This window comes from Neofelis nebulosa, chromosome 7 (genome assembly GCF_028018385.1).
Source record: "Neofelis nebulosa isolate mNeoNeb1 chromosome 7, mNeoNeb1.pri, whole genome shotgun sequence".
NCBI classification, from domain to species: domain Eukaryota; kingdom Metazoa; phylum Chordata; class Mammalia; order Carnivora; family Felidae; genus Neofelis; species Neofelis nebulosa.
In genome coordinates, this window is record NC_080788.1 from 85478557 (window position 1) to 85497490 (window position 18934).

At 37.2% G+C, this 18934-nt stretch overlaps 1 protein-coding gene and 1 pseudogene across 2 annotated transcripts in view; one reads left to right on the forward strand and one right to left on the reverse strand.

Annotated features, from left to right (window-relative positions):
* Positions 1-18934, forward strand: part of PRORP (protein only RNase P catalytic subunit) — a 133294-nt gene that overhangs the window by 77346 nt on the left and 37014 nt on the right. The window lies entirely within an intron of this gene.
* LOC131515849 (large ribosomal subunit protein uL23-like) lies at positions 2207-15391 on the reverse strand (annotated as a pseudogene).

An 18934-nucleotide genomic window follows, 5' to 3' on the forward strand; every position in this document is an offset into this window, starting at 1 on the left:
AATTGATCATTTTGTTACTGTGTTGAGGCAAAAAAAAAAAGAAACCTGAAAATCAAGCAAGAATATCCGAAAGGTTTTTTTATTGAATTAGTTAAATTCTGAACTACTAAATATGTACACCTTATGTAGTTATCTAGAGCTTGGTATTTCACAAATGGTATCTGTTATCTCCTTTAATCTGGCAACCACAAAAAACTTCCTGCAGAGGAAGAGGTAATTTTCTGTTTACTTACCCTTCTCCTTTAAAATTTTTATCTTCCACTTTAACTTTGTTACAGGTGATACTCATGTCACATGGTCGTGTTACTGGAAAGTCATATTGGGAGATGATTTGTAAAAGAAATGAGAAAATTAAGAATTTCACATGTGCCAGGAACTGTTCTAAGCCCTTTACGTATGTTATCTCATTTATTCCTCACAGCAGTCTTATAAGGTGTCATTTCTATTTTACAGATGTAGAAACAAGGGGTTGGAGAAGTCAAGAAACTTGCCCATGATAAATTTACAGTTAGTAAATGTCAGAATTGAGACTCAAACCCAGGCTCTCTAACAGCAGAGGCTAAGACTAATAACACTGTGTTATATTCTTTTCTATCGATCTTGCCAGCTTTCCATACATCTGTTCTATTAACAAAGAAAAGCAGCTTCAGAAGTGAAAGGAAAACCATCAGTGGCATTTGTTTATTTTAATTAAGTATTGACATGATCTTGAAATAGAAAATGTTCACAGTCTACCAGACACTTGAGACTTGTAATATCACCATAATTTTTTGCTTTTGTACATGTTGCTTCTGTAGTATGGCTAAGTTCTTCTTGCCTTTCAGGGCTCAGCTTGGGAATCCTCTCTCATTCCTAAAACCCCTTCCCCACATTCCCTGTCTTCTCCCAGAGGTCATCTTTTGTCTGGGCACTTGGCCTCTTAATGTGTGCTCTCTGAGTACCCCGCTCTCATCTCTGGTGTAGCATCAGTCACACGATTGCAATTACCTTAAGCTCCTTGATAGCAGGAACTGTTCTTTTTAGAAATTTCGACATCCAGCACAGTGTCTGGCATATGCTAAGTATATGCAAAAGGTTGAGTGAATGTTTGACCCAAAGTGTATTTTTAGATTTGTGGAATGTTTGGTGGCTATGATAGTGGTTCTTATGATAGACAACATACCTTTTGTTTGGTTCTCCATTTCTTTCTGGTGAATAAGTGTTTTTTATATCCCTAAAGGCTTGAGGTCATCAGATGGGAGAGGAGTGGGGGAATGCTGTTAGCAAATTCCCTGAGTAGGGTAGAGGACACTGGTGTTACTCCTACTTCCCTTCGCAGTGAGAAGGGGGCCAAGCTGTAAAGTTAGAGGGAGGATAGTAGCACTCACGTGAAACCTCAGGGTCTGTTGGTAGCTTATAGTTTACTGGTTAAGACCTCTGATTTAAATATTGGCTACGTCTACACTGTGCAGGCCCATAGCTATTTTATACTTTATATTCCCACCAACCAGCACCAGGTTTAAACCTTGTAGGTCAAGGTGATAGATCATTCCTAAATATTCACCCCTGACCTGAAGCCAATCTCTTTTTCTCCATCACAAGTCTGTAGACTAGCAACATCATCATATATCAGATGTCAGAAAAACTGCACACCATTCCCACCACCAATGTTTTTTGACCAGGTGACCTTAGGTAAGACAGTGAGCTTCTCTGGGCCTCATTCATCTGTTTTCTAATGTGAGAGTTTTTATGTTCATGAGACCATAGAACTAACCTGGATTGTTTCTCAAGGTCCATTCCATTTCTATTTTAGGACACATAATTTATATTAATTATTTAGCAGTGTTCCAGTGCTGCTCATTGAGAAAGTCGATGAGAAGTTTTCTTCTCTGTAGTGATTACACATTTGCCATTTGTTTGTCATTCAGCAGTGTTGAAATTCTAACACATGAACTTTATTGCATTCAGTATGTTGATTTTTAACCCCTGAAGTTTGCTGATAGTAGATTATTATCACGTGGAGTCATCTCTTTTTGAATTCTTTTCTCAAGGTGGTTGTGTTTCTTTTATATTTTCTTCAGGACTAACAGCCTAATAATGCTGAACAAATGAATACTGTCAAGCCATTTACCTAAGGACGCCAGAGCCTTTTGGGCATGCGCCTACATTTATATCCTACATGACATAAATGCTGAAGTGTTTTCCTAGGCCTTTTAACTCTCTACTCTTTTTTTTTTTTTTTATGTTGAAAAAATTTATATTTAGATTTAGCCAGCTGGACTCAGTTTAGATGATCCCAATTTTGTTGGCAACATCCAAAGCATCATAGTCAGGAGCCAGTTGAACATATGCTTTCTTTTCTCCATCAGGCCTGATCAGAGTGTAGACCTTGGCCACGTCAATGTCATAGAGCTTCTTCACAGCCTGTTTGATCTGGTGCTTGTTGGCCTTGGCATCCACAATGAACACAAGAGGGTTGTTGTCTTCTGTTTTCTTCATGGCTGACTCGGTAGTCAGGGGGAACTTGATGATGGCATAGTGGTCAAGGTTGTTTCTCCTGGGGGCGCTCTTTAGAGGATATTTGGGCTGCCTTCGGAGACACAGTGTCTTGGGCCCTCAGAATGTAGGTGACCTGCGGATCTTTTTTTTATGACTGTGGACGACTTTCAGCACTGCTTTCTTGGCCTTCAAAGCCTTTGCTTTGGCTTTGGCTTTGGGAGGGGCAGGGGCTTCCTTCTGCCTTCACTGCCATCTTCATGAAAGGGATTAACTCTCTACTCTTAAAAGAAAGTTTTTGAATGTAAAATAAAAGACCTTATAGTTTTATTGAAAAGCCTTACTTCCTGAAGGCAGAATTCAGATAACAAATATAAAGAACTGTAGTTGTCAGAAAAAAATACTTTCTTCACTATTACTATGCATACATTAATAGTTCATTGTCCTGTTCTCCACCAACAAAGAAACTGCAAAGTATACATTTTAACAGCGATGGTATCTGGAACAGGCCTCCTAACCCTCTAGTTTAATCCTTATCAGCTACTATTCCATGCTGAGACAATGCTTCCTGTTTCCCTTTTTTTTTTCAACATTTTATTATGAAACATTTTTAAAATACATTAAAGTTTAAAGAATTTACAGCGAACATCTGTACACCCATCTCCTTGATTCTACTATTAACATTTTACTATACTTGTTTTGTTAGCTGTTTGTCTTTCTTTCATCTATTCATTAATTAGTGTGGATTTTAAAAATATATTTCAAAGTAGATTATAGCTGTCTATACCTATTCTCTTTGATCAGTTTATATTCCTGCCCAAACTGGCTGGATTCAAGTGCGCAGACATGACCACTTCTTCTGACTCCTCTTAAGTTCTTAACGCATATTACCAGCCTTATTGGTACAGTGCTGTCAGCTTATACAGAGTGGTTTTCACAGAACAGACCAGTAACATTCTAGAGTAACATTGTAGATCAGCACTATTCAATAGAAATATAATGTTAGATTAAATCTTCTAATAGCCATATAAAAAAATTAAAAGAAACAAGTGAAATAACATTAAATCTTATTTAACCCAGCATGTCCAAAATGTTATCATTTCAGCATGTAATTAATATTTTTTAAATTACTGATGAAATATTTTATACTCTATGTGAATAGTAATTTTCATAGAAATCCAGTGCACCTCAATTCTACTTAGTTATATTTCAAGTGCTCAATAGTAACGTAGCTAATTGCTACCATATTGGACAAGATAGTTCTAGACTTTTAAACCTCAGGAGTATATTTCTTCTGATAAATGTCCATGCCTGAATATAATGACTTAGCAATCAATTTCCTAATGAATGCAGAAGAAGTAGTGGTATGTATCACAGCAAGCCATACCCTTTTGTGTTGAGGTCATTTTTATTCTTAGTTCCCTTGTTAGAAACTTATTAGTCCCCCCCACTCTAATCATTTCTCTTGATTTCTTGGCATCAATACTTAGAGTTGAATTGCATTCCCTATAGCAATATTTAATGTATTTTTTATTAGTTTTCTGCCCTCTACCTCTAGTTTCAAGCTGTGCCAGTTTACCTTCTTCCATTTTTGCTAGAGCAGAGTCTCTAAAACAGATAAGATCTTTATATTGCAATTGTAAAAATAAAAACTAAATGCTAGTGTTAAAATATTAACCAGCATAGAATTATAAAAATTAAAAATTAATTAATGGTGAAATTGTTCTGTATCCTGATCGTGGTATTGATAAAACTCATAGAATTGCATATGTGTGTGTGCATGTGTGCACACACGCACAGACACAGTCAAACTCACAAATGGAAAAAAAGAAATTGATTAGGTGTTACGAAGTTTTGACTAGGAGAAAGACATTTGGCTGAATAACTAGAAGAATCTTCCTATGTATAAATTGAGTTATCGTTAATTATTTGTTGGAAGACATCTAAATTCTTTCTTTCTTTCTTTCTTTTTTTTTCCACTAACAAAATATTTAATTTCAGGGGCGCCTGGGTGGCTCAGTCGGTTGAGTGTCTGACTCTTGATTTTGATTTTGGCCCAGGTCATGATCTCACAGTTCATGAGTTCAAGCCCTGTGTCAGGGTTATCCCTACTTGGGATTCTCTCTCTCTCTCTCTCTCTCTCTCTCTCTCTCTCTCTCTCTCTCTCCCTCTCTCCCTCTCTCTCACCATCACCCTCCCCCTGCCCCCCTCTCCTGGCCATGCTCTCTCTCTCAAAATAAATATATAAACTTAAAAAAAATCTAATTTTGGATAGTGAAGATGCTTCATCTCATTCTCTGTTTTCAGAATGGATGAGGAAAAGTCAAAGTTATATAAAACATTTCTGATTTCAGTTACATCTGGGTGGTTTTCATTTTTAACATTTAGCTCTTAGGAGTCTTGACTAAGCCCATGGAGAAGAGTTAGACTGGGAAGTCAGCAGAAGTGGCAGGAATAGCTAGTATACTGACAGTGGCAGAATTTCGTAAGAAGCTCATGTTGGTAAGTGTTAATTATCTTGAAAATCAACACATGTGACTAGCTAGAAATACCTGAAACATTGCCTAATTTAGATACTAGATAAATAAACTAATTTAAATATCTGGAATACTTAGATATGCCCACTAAACTTCTGGAAAGAAAAAAAAAAGAGCACAACAGTTCATCTCCTCCAGTTTTCTTCAGTAGAACAAGCCACTATAGGCTTTATGCCCACATCACATTGCACTATAATGGACAGTCATATATATAGGATTAGCTCAGTTGCTACAGTGGAACTGGTGAACAATTTTTAGTGGGTGTTCAACACTGTAAAGATTAATTTTATGGTTTTTCTTAGGTACCCATTTTGTTGTCTTCACATTTCACAATCACCTTGTTCGTTTGTTTTTCTTTGTTTACTGGTTCTCACTTTGCTTTCTCTCTTCCATGAGAGCAGAGACCTTGCCTCTTTTATTCACTGCTATATTCCCAATACCTAAAACCATGCCTTGCAGACAATAGCTGCTCAGTAAATATTTGTCAAAAGAATTAATGATTCTTTTATAGATGCATCAATAGACAAATAACTATCAATCAGGAATAAGTATCATGTCCCCAGTATTCAGTATACTTCAAAGGCTGTTAAAATGCTGCTGATGATAGAAGCCATACATTATTCTTTTATTCAACACTTGTCACATGTATTTTTTTTTTTTTTTTTTGCCAGTCATCCTTCAAATAAGAGGAAAACACAGGGTGTTCTTTCAAAGAATACTGCCTGTCAGGGAAGCAGGTTTACTGTTGAGATCTACAAATAGGAAAATAAAGGCTGAAATAGTCCCTATATTATTTATATTTTTGGAAAAGAGTTATATACTGTTTCTTTCCCTTTATGAATAGATAATCATAAACCAGCCTAAGTAGTGAAATTGTAGGACTTTACGCCAGAATAATATCCCAGTACATTAGGTCAGTTATCTGATAGCAGATTTTTTTCAGAAGCCCCAAACTAATATTGAATCTGTTCTCACTAGAGAATAGATTTAGAGAATAATTTTTTTAGAATTAAACAGAATGATTTTACTCTCTTATCTACTGTTGCTTTTTATAATTTTTTTTAACGTTTATTTCTTTTTGAGGCAGAGAGAGACAGAGCATGAACGGGGGAGGGGCAGAGACAGAGGGAGACACAGAATCGGAAGCAGGCTCCAGGTTCTGAGCCATCAGCCCAGAGCCCAACGCAGGGCTCGAACTCACAGACCACGAGATTGTGACCTGAGCTGAAGTCGGACGCTTAACCGACTGAGCCACCCAGGCGCCCCTACTGTTGCTTTTTATAAGAAGGATGTATTATTAATAGACAGATGCAAAGGTTGTGAGGTATTATAAATTCTTTTTTTTTTTTTTAATTTAGAGAGAGAGAGAGATAGGGAGCAAGAGCAGAGGAGAGGGGCAGAGGGAGAGATTGAGAATCCCAAGCAGTCTCCATGCTTAGCGTAGAGCCCAACACGGGCCTCAGTCCCACAACACTGGGATCATGACCTGACCCAAAATCAATAGTTGGTCACTCAACCAACTGAGCCACCCAAGCGCTCCTATAAATTCTTATTCTGATTTGTATCAAGCAACAGGCAAGAATGGACGTGCCCTTCTAAAATAATACTTTTATTTTTATTTATTTATTTAAAAACTTTATGTTTATTTTTGAGAGAGAAAGAGAGAGTGCAAGCGGGGGAGGGGAAGAGAGAGAGGGAGACACAGGATCTGAAGCGGGTGCTGACAGCTCAGAGCCTGACGCTGGGCTCAAACCCGTGAACCATGAAATCATGACCAGAGCCAAGGTCAGACACTTAACTGACTGAGCCACCCAGGCGCCCCTTCTAAAATAATTCTTTTAAGTGGCTGGGTGCCTAGAGTACTTTTTGAGTTTAGGCTCTCATACTTACCAAAGAATGGCAGAGTATTATTATTTTTTAATCTTTAAAAAATGTGTTTAGGGGTGCCTGGGTGGCTTGGTCAGTTGAGTGTCCGACTCGATTTCAGCTCAGGTCATGGTCTCACAATTTGTGAGATCGAGCCCTGCATCCGGCACGGCACTGACAGCATGCGGAGGCTGCTTGTGATTTTCTCCCTCTCTCTCTGCTCCTTCCCTGCTCGTGCGCGCGCGCGCGCGCGCGCGCGCGCACACACACACACACACACACACACACACACACACACACACACACTTTCTCTCTCTCAAAATAAATAAGTAAACTTTAAAAAAATTTTTTAATAAAAAAACTTTCTAATGTGCTTAATAAAAAATGAAAAGAAAAAACTCTGGTTAGGATCTAATGTGGGGCTCTATTCTCAGCTCTGCTGCTACCTCCCTTTATGATTTGGGTAGTTTCCTTTTTGAATTTTATAAATTCCTATTTATAAAATGAGGAGACCAGGCTTAATATACTAAGAGACTCTCAGTTCTAAAACTTAGTGATTCCAGCAGACTCCCTGTGAAAAACAATGCATTTCTTCCAAAAGAGGGTGCTGTGGTATTTCTGAGAGCTTTAGCATTTTCTTGAAAAGAACTGAACAGAGGTAGAATCTCAGCTTAATTTTATGTCTTCAGACTACCAACCTTTGAGAAATAGCATCTCATACCCTAAATTTATATAGATAAGGTAATATAAACCAATTCTTAATGTTATTGATGCTTCTAAAAGCTTTTCCTTAATGTTGACTTTAGAAAATCTGGCAAATAATATTTCAAAGAAAAAATTTTCAGTACACATAATCTCAACACTCAGTATTAATATTTTGGTGTATTTCTATTCTTTTTTTTTGTCTCATTCAATTTTTTACCAGTGAGTGTGTATGTGTGGGTGTGTGTGTATGTAAATATATATATGTATATGTATATATATATGTATATGTATGTATGTAGAATGTGTGTATATGTATATATTTAGATCTTTGATCTATTTCAGTTGATTTTTATATATGGCATAAGGTATGATCTAGCTTGACCATAAATGTGAATATTTATTTCAGTACCCTCAATTCTATTCCACTGATCTGTATGTTTGTTCTTATGTCAGTACCACATAGTGTTAATTACTGTAGCTTTGTTGTAAGTTTTGAAAATGAAAAATGTGAGTCTCCACCTTTTTTTTTATTGTTTTGGTCATTCTAAGTCCCTTGAATTTCCATGGGAATTTTTTGGATCACCTTGTCAATTTCTATATAAAAGCCAGCTGATGTTTTGGTATAGGGATTACATTGAATCTAAAGTATCTTGTTTTCATTTGTATTTTTTAAGTAAATAATGGGACTGACAGTTTTCATGTTTGTTAGCAGTTTCGATTTCTTCTGTGAATTTATGTTATTTCTGTAAGTTTATATGTTTATGCTTTTTTTTCTGTTGGGCCTAAAATTTATTTTGTTTGTATGCATTCTTTATAAAGCAAGTATATTGGGCCTTATTATATTTATTGCAAATATTTTCCCAAGCTTTTAGTTTTTAAGTGGCCTAATCTAATTTTTTCTTTGTTTCTTTGGAAAATTTCCCCCTTCCTAAATTCATTCTTGTTAGGAAATCAGATGAATCTTGGCCACTGTGGTCCAAAAAACCATTTAGAGGTAGATTACATTTTTAAACTTATTTTTAAAATATATAAATAGAACTGTTTTATTAGTCCTAAAACAACAAAATTTTAAATACTTTATAATAATTATATCAGAGATGTTGTCAGTCTATCCTAATTCCTTAGTTTTATTTTGGGGTTGTTTTTGATTCCCCCTCTGCCCCACACCCCACAACAAACCTCACCAAAGTACCTTGGTATAATTTGCTAGATTTACTTGGTGTTAAAAGACACACACACACATCACTGGGTTTTCAGTAGAGCAGTGTAACTTCAAATTTTTACATGTAACCTCCTTCAAGATTCCCGTGTTCTTTTAATTCTGAGAAAGACTTTGATTTGCCTTGCCTTGCCTGTGTTCTCTGTTCTTAGTTATTTTCCTGTGTCAGAAACTGTAAGAGTGGCTATTCTTTTTTCATTTTCTTTTCTTTCTTTTTTAATGTTTCTCATACTAATTAGCCAGCTTCAAGCTACAGAGTTTCTTCTTATTTTTTTTTCTGTTCAGTCCTCTTCATTCTCTACCTCTTTCATCTCCTTCTTTCTAACTTGCTCTCTAAAGTAGAACATTCCTCGTTCTATCTTAACCAGGAGTGTTGAGACCAGATAGCGTAGCCCAGGGGTTCTTAAACTTGGCACTATTGACATTTTAGGCCAGATAATTCTTTGTTTGAGGTTATGTTGTTCATTGTTGTTGTTGTTCACGCTTAGCAGGATCCCAGGCCTCTGCCCACTTAGATGACAGTAGCACTCCCTATCCTCTTTCCCAGTTGTGAAAAACAAAAATGTCTATAGACATTGCCAGATGTCATGGGGGCAAAAATCATCTCACCATTAAGAATCCTAGAATTGACAAAGACGAACCAACTGTTCTCCTTCTAAGATGTAAATTCCTATCCCAACCATATTTTCTTCACTACCTTTTTCTTCTTTACTCCCAACCCAAAACCAAGTAAAATTCTTTCTTCCTACCCACCAGATCTATACCTTGATGCCATTTGAGAAGCAGCCCTCATATTATTCATACCATATATTTCGGCATTGTGTGCTCTACCCATGCCACTATCTGTTAATCAAGTGACCTTACATCTCTCTGATTGCTTCATCTGTATAAGGAGGACAAATACCTACCCATTGGATTTTAGTGAGAATTAAATTTAAAAATGCAATTTAAATGTTGATAAGTGCTCAGTTAATAGGTGATGTTATCATCATCATCACCATTCCATTGCTTACCTCCTCTAGTGAGCTGACTCTGAGATATCACATGGGCACATCTCAAAAATTTTCCCAGATTCTACCACTCTACTCTTATTTCAAGCTAAAAATAATCTCTTTCTCTTTGGAATTCCTATTTTGTCTCTGTCTTGTAGCATTTGCCACTCGTTATGTTATAGTTTGTTGTTGTTGTTGTTGTTTTTTGTTTTTTTAATTTACATCCAAGTTAGTTAGCATATAGTGCAATAATGATTTCAGGAGTAGATTCCTTAATGCCCCTTACCCATTTAGCCCATCGCCTCTCCCACAACCCCCGCCCCCCCAGTAACCCTCTGTTTGTTCTCCATATTTAAGAGTTTCTTATGTTTTGTCTCCCTACTGGTTTTTTTTTATTTTTTATGTTTATTTATTTTTGAGAGAGAGAGAGAGACAGAGTGCAAGCAGGGGAGGGGCAAAAAGAGAGGGGGACACAGAATCTGAAGCAGGCTCCAGGCTCCAAGCTGTCGGCATAGAGCCTGATGCAGGGCTCGAACTCACAAACTGTGAGATCACAACCTGGGCCGAAGTCAGATGCTTAACTGACTGAGCTACCCAGGCACCCCTCCCTCCCTGTTTTTTATATTATTTTTGCTTCTCTTCCCTTGTGTTCATCTGTTCTGTGTTTTAAAGTTCTCATATGAGTGAAGTCATATGATATTTGTCTTTCTCTGACTGACCAGTTTTGCTTAGCATAATACCCTCTAGTTCCATCCACGTAGTTGCAAATGGCAAGATTTCATTCTTTTTGATTGCTGAGTAATACTCCATAGTGTATATATACCACATCTTCTTTATCCATTCACCCATCGATGAACATTTGTTACAGTCCCATGTTTTTTCTTCCCTACATGTCACTCTATTTCTCGCAGTTCTCTGTATTTTCACCTTTGTGGCTCAACACATTCTCACATAGTACACTGTCATTAAATATTTTGAACAACTAAATAAATTTAGACACTGGTGGACCAGCTCAGGGTAGCCTGTTAACACCAATAGAATAATAACTTCGGAGACACCATGACAGATGGCTTAAGAGCGCAGGAGCAAAGGTATCTGGGTTTGGATCTCCCAGATCTGGGTTTGGATCTTTCTTATCTGTGTGCAACCCAACTCCATCACACACTAGGCTGTTTGATAAAATGGTTTTGTGATTAGCAAATAAAACTTATATTGGAAGGAGAAAAATATTCCTTTTTATTTAAAGTATTTGGTCTTATGAAAACAATTTCGAGGTGTAAAAATCACTGGTGACATATAGTTAAGATTTATTCCTTTTTCTTAGTTGTGCTATCCCCCTTTTTAATTAACAATCCAAAAAGTGTGAAATTGGAATGTCATTATTTTTGGGTATTTACAATTTCTTTAAAGGCTTAAGAAATAGTCACAGATTTTTTAAAGCCCATTTTGTAAACTAATAGCAAGTTATGGGCAGAGTAAGATGGGCCTACAGAAACATTTTTTTCTACAAAGGGACATACAGCATTTATGAAAGTTAGTGGCCTACACGTGACATTGTTTAGACACTGAGTATTTGAAAAGTGTTTGGTGGACCCTCAGAAGAGCATACTTTGTCCCTTACCTGCATAATTTGGATTAGCTACCATTTCCTAAGTGACCATACATGACATTTGGATGTAGTCCACATCTAAATCCTACGTGTTAGACATAGCTTCATGCATTTGTTAAAGATAACTTGGTACCATCAACTTCACAACATTACCAGTAAATTTTTTTGTAGTTTCTGTATGCCAACAGAAATGCTACTTGATTGTATTAAAATACTTACCCTTTTCTTTACTGCATGAAGAGTAGAGGTGTCAGTTTCAGGAAACATCGCAGAAAAGCTTTCCTGAGTGGTAGCTTTCCTTATGGTCTCGGTTTTTCTGGTTTTCTGGGTTTTTTTTGGTTTTGTTTTGTTTTGGTTTTTTGCTAAGCAGGAAATGACTAGAAACAAAGATTCTTCAATTTAGAAGTTCTCACAAATCTACTTGTCTCATTTCTCCCTGTCTCCATATTCATGTCTCTTTCTCAGTGTCCCTGACCTCTCTCCTTCTGTCTCTTGTAGTCCTTGGATTTAGGACTCATCTGGGTAATCCAGGATGATCTCACCTTGGAGATCCTTAACTTGATTACATCTTGAAAGACTCTTTTCTCAAACAAGTTCACAGTTTCCAGACATTAAGACATGGATATATCTTTTTGAGGTTCACTATTCAACCCCACACCCTAATCTCACTCCACTTCCTGCCAGGTTCACTTTGTAACATCCTGATAAGAAGCTGCAATGTTCATGGTCATGGCACATTCATCATTTCTCATCTCTACCTATCTTGTTTATGAGCAGTTATAAAGGGTAAAAAATCTTCTTTCTGTTGAGCCAAAACCTGTTCTGGGATAATATTTGACAGTGGGTTCTAGATCTCCTATAAAGCTATATGGGATAAGAAAAACTTGTCCCATGATTCTCATGTTCGGGGAGAATAACACATGTACTGCTTCTCTAGCATTCTGACACAGTCTTCTAGGGGTATGAGATCCTTTCCAGCATATATACTACCACCATCACCCTCCAAAAAAAAAAAAATCCCATTAAAAATATATTAAATGAATATTTAATATCATTGTGAGCCAGTTGTGATGGACATGTCATGAACTTCCTCCAGGAGGGTGGAGAATGGACAAAAGATTGAGAAATGCAATCTCAACCTTCTTCCTCATGACAGCCATTCAGGTAGATGAGGACAACTATTTATATTTCCCTGAGTCTTGTTTTCTGGAATCAATACTTTTCATTTCATTTACTCCCCTATGATATGGCTTCCATACCTTTCATTCAGAAAGTATTTATTGAGGGCCTAATATGAGTCAGGCACTATGTTAAGTATTAGAATGATGTAAGGATGAATATCCCAGAATCTGTGTCATCTAAGACTGTAGTTTGGGGGAGGATGTAAACAAATAAATTGTAAAACACTGTGGTAAATATTTGGTAAGCTTACATATAGGATACTGAGAGAGCATAGAGGAATAACTAAATCAGTAGTGATGAAGTGAGATCTAAACTGAGACCTGACAATCAAGAAGAGAGGAGGGAGGCAGGGCAGATTTATGTTCCAGGCAGAAGGAGCATCCACATTCACTTCCTATTTTGGAGCCATGCCCTCCCACAGGGGAAATCAAAGATGGCTCCAAACAGTTCTTCTTGTTGCTCCTTGGAACCAAGGGGCAGGCCTGAGGCTGGGGTAAGAATGAGGCACTCACCTCACCTGTAGTATTTAAGGAGATGCCCCAAAATGCAGTAATTAATAAGGATAAATGTTTTAATGCAATATTTTAAAAATCACAATTAATATAAAAAAATCCATGATGGGAGTGCCTGACTGACTCAGTTGGAAGAGTATGGGACTCATGAGCTCAGGGCCATGAGTTTGATCCCCACAATGGGTGTAGAGATTACTTAAATAAGTAAATAAACTAAAAAAAAAAAATCCATGATGAACAAAATATCGAAATTTTACAGAAAAACTGAATCACTGTTATTGATTGTCCCTTTTGTCATAGGCACCGGTATGGCTTCGCATGGCACTATTATTGAACCTGTCTTTCTTTAAATTTTGATATTTTGTTCATCGTGGATTTTTGTGCATTGGTTTTGATCGTGCAAAATACTGCATTAAAGTACTGTTCATCTTATTCAGTGAATTTTTTGGTGCCCCTTTAAATTTTGTGCCCAAGGCAAGGGCCTTAGTCACCTCATTCTGGTCCCAGCCCTGTAACTAAAACGGACATACAAGATCCATGCTTAGCCAGGTGGGCTTTTCCTCCTGGGACTTTGACTCTGGAGGATATAAAGACACAGATGTGGTTAGAGACATTTCACAACGGCAGTGGAAGTCTGAATCCTTCCCTACTGTGACTGTGGTGTGTGTGCCTGCATGACATACAAGCATGCCCACCTGAGGGTCCAGTGGCGGGCCCCAGAGGCAGTGTCTAATTAACCAGTCCTGTGGCATGACCTTGGTTGTGTTACTACTCTGACCTTCTTTGGTCTTGTTCCTCTTCTGAGCTGGTGTTGTGGTATTCAAGATTTATATTTCCTTCCTTTTTGAAAATTAGTCATGTTTGTTTATCTCCAGACTTCCATTCTTCCTTCTTTAGAGATAACCAGTAATGGCTGCACAATTATATATATACGTTTTCTTGGTATCTTAGGATGAAATTCATCCAGGCCTAGAAAAATGAACTCTCTTGGAGTAATTATTTTTTTCAGTCACTTCTCTTGTACTTCTTTTCTCATTCAGTCTTTTGTGCAGCATTTCCAACTTGAATATAACTTGGAACTTTTATTTTCTGTTGTCCATAACTTACAAATTGTAATAGTCATTGGACCTGAATATATGAACAGCAGAGATTAAAGGATGCCAGGCTCAGTGGATCTCACCAAAGACCAGCACCAGAGGAATCCATGGATGAAAACAAATGATACTCACCAAGAAACAGCTGGGAGACATTATTCAGTATTTATTACACTCAGAGTCCAGTATTTGGAAAGAATGGCCTCAAAAATTGGCATATGTGTAACAGTACTACAGATTTGGTTCAAGAACTTCAGAGCATATTCAGTAAAAGCAACAAAAAGCTCAAAATAACAGTTACCTACAGAAAAAGTCATGAGAAATACGGACATACCACTCAGATCCACTAATGGGGCTAGCCCTGTCTCCCTGATTTCTGTAGATATCTGGCACCCCCAGTCCAAGTTAGCATGTCCCGATTTTAAGGTCCCCATAGACCACTCTGATGGCCATAAAATAGCTTATTTTGGATACTGCCAAGTCCCTAACACATACTGTCTTTGCCCCATTTTGTACTCTCAAGTTCTTTTCCCAGGCTGAGATTCTAATTCTCTGGTCTCTTTGCTAGGTAGAACTTAACCAGCAGTTCTGACCTGAAGGAGAAGCAGGGTGGGGCGGAGGGGGGAGGCAGGGAAGAGCAGGAAACAAAAAGGTCATGTGCTTAGGAAAAAAAATAATCTCCTTCTGGGCATTAACTTTCTTGATGTTATTGTAGTGAGTTTGCACCACTTTTTGTGTTCATCCTTTAATAAATGCATCTCTACCTGTGTTTAATTTTTTTCTTTAGTTGCTTCTCTCCTTTTTTTCTCAATAGAGTCAATAATATTACAATTTTGTTTTTAAAGCCTTACCTTCCACTTGTCTTAGGTTATACTCCCTGTTAGAATTTCTAGCTTGGAATTACTCCATACTATGTCTGAACACTTTGATATTTTCTCTCTCAGGGTCTAGGGTCCTCCCATGGGAAATGTTTCCTTCCTTTGCTCTTATAAAGTCCAGACTAGTGAGGACCATTATGTCTTTTAAAGCCGTTGTCACATCATCTATAGTTTCCTCCTCGACAGTCTTTATACTCCTGAATAGCAGTTCTCTTTGTTGTTTCCTCTGCTGAGAAATGAAATTGTCAATATGATACCAACTTATCAGGTGCTCTACTTCTACCAGAATGAAACCTCTCACCCATGCTGGGAGAGGTGACATTTCCCGTTACTACTGTATATCGTGTCTATATCTGTTTTGTAATCTGTATTAGAAAAGCATCACAGTTCGTCAACCACAACAGCATCATTAGAATAGAACATACCTTTCCAGTGTCATGAGTCTCAGTGACACTTGCCTCCATGTGTTAACCTTTCAAGTTTTCCTTTTCTTGTTATCCATGTTCTAGAGATTGTTATTAGGAATAAGGCCATTATCTTACTCTCCATCTACTTGATTTTTCACTGATAAATTATTGAAAGGCTCTACTATAGTATTCTTTAGGTATTACACCAGCACCTCTATGTGGGAGCTCTTCTTGATTTTACATGGTCTTATTGAGACTTCAGACCCCACTCTATCCGCAGCTTTAATGTGTACTGTCATATATCTAACAGTGGAAATGATGCATATCTTCTTATATCCTCTCTCTATGTATTCCCCTGCCGTGTGTGTGTGTGTGTGTGTGTGTGTGTGTGTGCCCTTTAATTTCTTTAGGGTCATGGCAGATTTGGAGGCAGTGAACACTTAAGCACCCTGAGTAAGAGGTATACTGTTTCCTGGATAACTATCTTTTAACTAAAATTATAGAAACAGAGTTAGAAATCATAGCAGGGGGAATGAAGGACAGACAGTAAAGTCAAAGCAGGGCTTTTTCAAAAACAGAAAACCATTTTTTAAATTATACCTAGTGTCATCATAATATGTACATCTGGAGATCTTCTCGATCATGGCCATCAGAGTGGTCTATGGGGACCTTAAAATTGGAACATGCTAACTTGGACTGGGGTGCCAGATATCTACAGCAATCAGATCAATCTCAAAGTTTTTAAGTCAGATGAACAGTGGGAATATTGAGGACTGATATTATTTACCAAACATTCATGTAGCACTTCTGTGGGAGACAGTTCCAAAGTGCCTTATAAACAATAAATTAATTTACTAAATCATTTAATCCTCATAAAAAACAAATCCTCCTATCAGGTGAGAACCAGTATTAGCTCCCATTTTGTAGATGAGGAAACTGAAGCTTAGAGAGATTAGGTGACATCCCTGAGGTCACAAAGCTAGTTAAGCAAGAGCTAGAATTTGAATTAAAGAAATCTAGCTTGAGCCTATGCTCTAAACACTACATAATGCAGCCTTTCCAATTTATTTTCTTTCTAAAGTTCCAATGGAAAAAAATGTTACAGCCTATACTAGAAAATACCTAAAGAACATGAAACATTACTGAAACAACAACTAATTAAGGATTTTATCAGATGTGTAGCACCTTGACCTTCATAATTATAACTTTCCCCAAAGCTACCTAATTACAATAGTGTTCCCTCCCTGGTAATTATTGTCTCCTTGGTTCTCTCCCCATTTCCCAACTTTGAAATTACATGGTTTGTATCTAGCTCTTGTTTATCTTTTTTTTTTTTTTTTTTTTCTTCCCTCCCTCCCCGACCTAGCTCTTGTTTATCTTTGACCACAAACTCCTTTTGGTTGATTGTGGTATGTTTTGGGTTGGGATTGTGGGAAGTTTATTGATTGTTTCCAGGGTTACACTAATGATGTCTTTTCATCTATTTCTCTTTTAGCTTAATTATAATTTTTCCTGATAATTATCTCCACCTGTCCATGTTCATATCTAATCATTGATATTGATTGGTTTTGCTAGTATCATAAATTAATTTTTCCATATCTCTGCATAGATTTGTGTTCTTTTCTGAATATATTGTTCTTGATTGTTTTATTTATTTATTTTTTTTTTTCAACGTTTTTTTTTTATTTATTTTTGGGACAGAGAGAGACAGAGCATGAACGGGGGAGGGGCAGAGAGAGAGGGAGACACAGAATCGGAAACAGGCTCCAGGTTCCGAGCTGTCAGCGCAGAGCCCACAGAGCCCGACGCGGGGCTCGAACTCACGGACCGCGAGATCGTGACCTGGCTGAAGTCGGCCGCTTAACCGACTGCGCCACCCAGGCGCCCCAGTTCTTGATTGTTTTAAAAGAAACTCTGTTGTAGCTAATTTTATGTAGTATAACATACCACATACATAAACTTATTAGGAACTCTGAATAAGAGAGCCTCAACACTTGAATACCTTGGTAGGGCATTTTTCTACTGTAGTGAAGAGAGACCCAAGAAATGAAATCAGTAAACAAAAGGCTAAGGATTCTAATACCTGCCCTTCTTCCCAACATTTGGTATATTTTAGAATTTGTTATGCTTTCCTTTCTGGTAGTTATGACATCTCCCTGGCAATAGTACAATCTGTCTAATCTATAAATTAATGATTAGAAAAGAACTTTAGAAGTTTTAGCTCCTTGTAAATCAAATGCCCCTAGCCTAACCACAGCTCTGACAAGTTATAATATTAAGTTGTCACTAGACTGCTAGTGACTTAATGACACTAAGTATTACTCTTATAAAAACCATGAGCTTAAGTCTGTATATTTTACTGTAGTTGCCATAGATTCTGGCTTTCCTTGCCCAAGAAATATTTAACAAAGACCCTTCTGTTGTTGATCTTTGTGCCATGATATTTCTCAAAAAAATTACTTGTGGACAATATAAATTTTGAAATGTAAATACACATTATTCGTTAAATCTTTACTGACTTCCTATCCTGTGCCAGGCATAGTGCTGGGTATTGTGGCAGATACAAAGGTGAGTAAAATGCAGTTCTCTCCTTGTCAAGGAGTTTATAATCTTGTAAATACTCAAGTTGTTCATATGTAGACTATTTATAAGGGCCCTAAGAAGTATTTCAGAAAAACTAAAAAAAAAAAAAAAAAAAAAAAAAAAAAAAAAAATCATAGGCTAAGGAAAACTACTTCTAGCTAAGGAGGAATAAAAGAATACTTTATGGACAGACATCACCATTTAATTGGTTCTTTATGACTAGGTTAGGTTTCTATAACTAGAGCTGAGGAGGTGGGAAAGAAGGGGGGCTGATTCTGTGTGTAGACAACATGTTCAAATAGCACTATGTAGCAAAGTAGTTCTTGGGAGGTAGGGAGTAAAGGGTGTGTGGGGGGGAAGTACTAAATATCACCCTTTTTTTCCTATTGTCAAACACTTCGTACCCATAATAGGATGAGATTTGAGAAAAAAGATGAAATTTTATACCCAGTTGGCAATAGTTGGATAAACAACCCAGAAAAATTCACTGTCTTCTTAATATTGATGGTTATGTTATCTCCAAAATCAAATTTCTTCTTTTTGATTCTAAAGTGTATTTTGAATGGATTCCACTTATTTACCTTAAAAGCTGTGTTGTGACAACACAGCACATTGGTATAATATTCTCTTGGGAACATGAAGATCACCTGTGGTTTGGGATAACTTCATTTAGGCTTTTCCAGCTTGTACCTATAAATATGAGTCAGTCTGTTCACTTTTGATGGCCCTTCCTCCTTTTCCATCCTGTCTGTCCCTACACTAACCCACAGGTCAGTAAAGAGAATCCCACCAAAAATAAGAGATTCTTTTCACTTCAAAAAAGGGACTCTCTTTACTTTTCCTTGGAGAGTCCCAATTTGTATCTTACAACAAAA